Raw genomic sequence first — 2,319 nt, forward strand, 5'->3', positions numbered from 1 at the left:
CTCTTCCTTCAGATTTCAGGATGTTCTCCAAAAGGTTCTTTTATCATCTACTTGAGCCCTTGGTGCCTCCTCAGAATTTCAGTAGCATGTTACCATAAATACTAATTAGCATTTCAGGCATAAATCTTTTTTTCCCAAATAAATTATGACAAGGATCTATAGGCAGTTGGTAGCACAATGCCTTGGAAAGTAAATTCTTGGTATTTCAGAGAACTTTATTAATGATATTTTCTAAAAGCTATATCCTGAATGGAAGAACAAATACATAGATTCAAAATCGATGATCTTGTAATGACCCTAAAATTTTCAGATGAAAATAACATTAAAAAAGAGTGGCTTGTAGAATAAGGAAAGCGGCTCGCCGGGTCTTCGTGTTCTGGACTACACAATCAGAAATTAGCACCAAACTCAAGTGGTCACCATCCTTAAATCCTGACTCTGTCTATGGTCTTGGAAAAGTTGATTTATCTTTACTTTCTTTCAGTTTGCCCTTTTTGGGAAAAGGAAATTAAAATGTAGCTTTCCCAGAAACATGGTGACACATTATAGTTTTGGAGAAGTACAGCCTATTTAAGTAATGGAAATCAGGCTAATAAAATGCTCATAGTTATTTTCAGAAGGTATTTCAACAGAAACAAGATTGACTTATTCTCGTGGAAGTTGTTTCACCGGATGACTACTTGTCTACCAAAATTTGAAGTTCTCAGTCTTTCCGTGTGAGTCCTAATCCCTGTTGGTTGCTTAGTTAGTTCCTTTTGACGTTATCACTGAGAGAGGGAGCCTGTTACAGGCGATCTAGCTACGGCCAACGTATTAAAAGATTTTATCTTTTTAAATCATTCTCTACATTCTGCATGTAACAATTTATTTGTTTTTTTTTTCACAGAATACTTACAGAGCTCTAATGGCATTAGATACCCGACATTCAATAGGTTGGATGGCACTTGGTGGCACTGGCCTCCGAGTATTCAATGAGAATACTGTTTGGTTCTTTTTCATTTTAATTGCTGGAATGGCTGTGGATATAAGTTGCTCCGCACAAAAGGGTGACAAATAATGATGAAAGACACCAGAGTGCTCTCATGTGTGGCTTCGTCAAGAAGGAGAAAAGAGATTATTGCAGCTGAACTGATCACATGGAATTTGCTGGGCCTTCCTTTACCCTCCACCCCCACCCCCATTGCCACCATGTCCCCCAAGTAAAATGCGGTTCTTACAGGCTAGGAAGGATCCAGTTGAATAACACACAAAAATTGATCCTATTAACAATGATCTTTAGAATGTTCAAGGACATAACGCCGCTTTTGTGAGGTTCCAACATAAGCATTCTCAAATCCTTAAAGGAGCAAATTGTTTCTGCTTCTGTTGTTTTCTTCCTAGGGAACTGTTGCCTCAAAACAGGGCTTCTTCTGGGGGGGCGGGGGGATGATGGGGAGGGGGCGGGTGTGGCAAGGAGAACACAGGCTTCCAGTTTAAAACAGTGCTCATGTTGGTCTTCGCAGCCACTGAGATGGCACTTACTATTTTTAATTAACATTTTAATCCTTTAAAATCATTTAATACTAGGCAAATATGTTAATGCCACAAAATCGATGCCAAGAAAAGTGTCAGACGAAATAATAGGTAAAATTAATTATCTTATGATCTACTAGGTTTTCAATTGTTCTTTTATTTAAAAACAAGCAAAACAAAAAACAACAACAACAACAACAACAAAATCCTCTTACAGGGAGTATCTGCTATCTTCAAGGAAAGAATGAGTTTGTGTCCCAAATCACTGAACGTTTATACGCCTAATAGAGTCTGGATATTTCACCCCCTTTTTTCTGGTGGCAAAGTGGCATCTATATTAGGCAGCACTGGCGAAACCTGGGCTTCCTCCGGCTGCTACAGTTACTCCTCCTTTTTTCCTCTCCTCTTCCTTCTGTTATTGGGAATTGCTTCTGCTACCTCAGAGGTGGCTTTCCAAATATCCACAGCCAGTGCCCTCCCTCGGCCCCACTCCTGCGGCTCTGTGTCCCTTACTCTCTGCAGCCAGCCTGCAAGCCCCCACGGCTATGGCCCTAACTATTGGCCCTTGCCTCAAAGTTTCTTTGGTACTTTTCTTATTTAAGCCATTGGAAGGATCCTATGAAAGACTGTGACTCATAAAAGGATGAATAACTTTGTGCATATTGCACAAACGCTTCAGCAATGGAAAGCTAGCTGTTTCATATTCTGTTTCTGGATCTTTCAAGATAGAATCACACACACACACACACACACACACACACACACTCTCTCTCTCTCTCTCTCTCTCTCTCTCTCTCTCTCTCAATC

This window comes from Puma concolor, chromosome B2 (assembly GCF_028749965.1).
Source record: "Puma concolor isolate L17-30 chromosome B2, mPumCon1.1.hap2, whole genome shotgun sequence".
In the NCBI taxonomy this organism is placed as follows: Eukaryota; Metazoa; Chordata; class Mammalia; order Carnivora; family Felidae; genus Puma; species Puma concolor.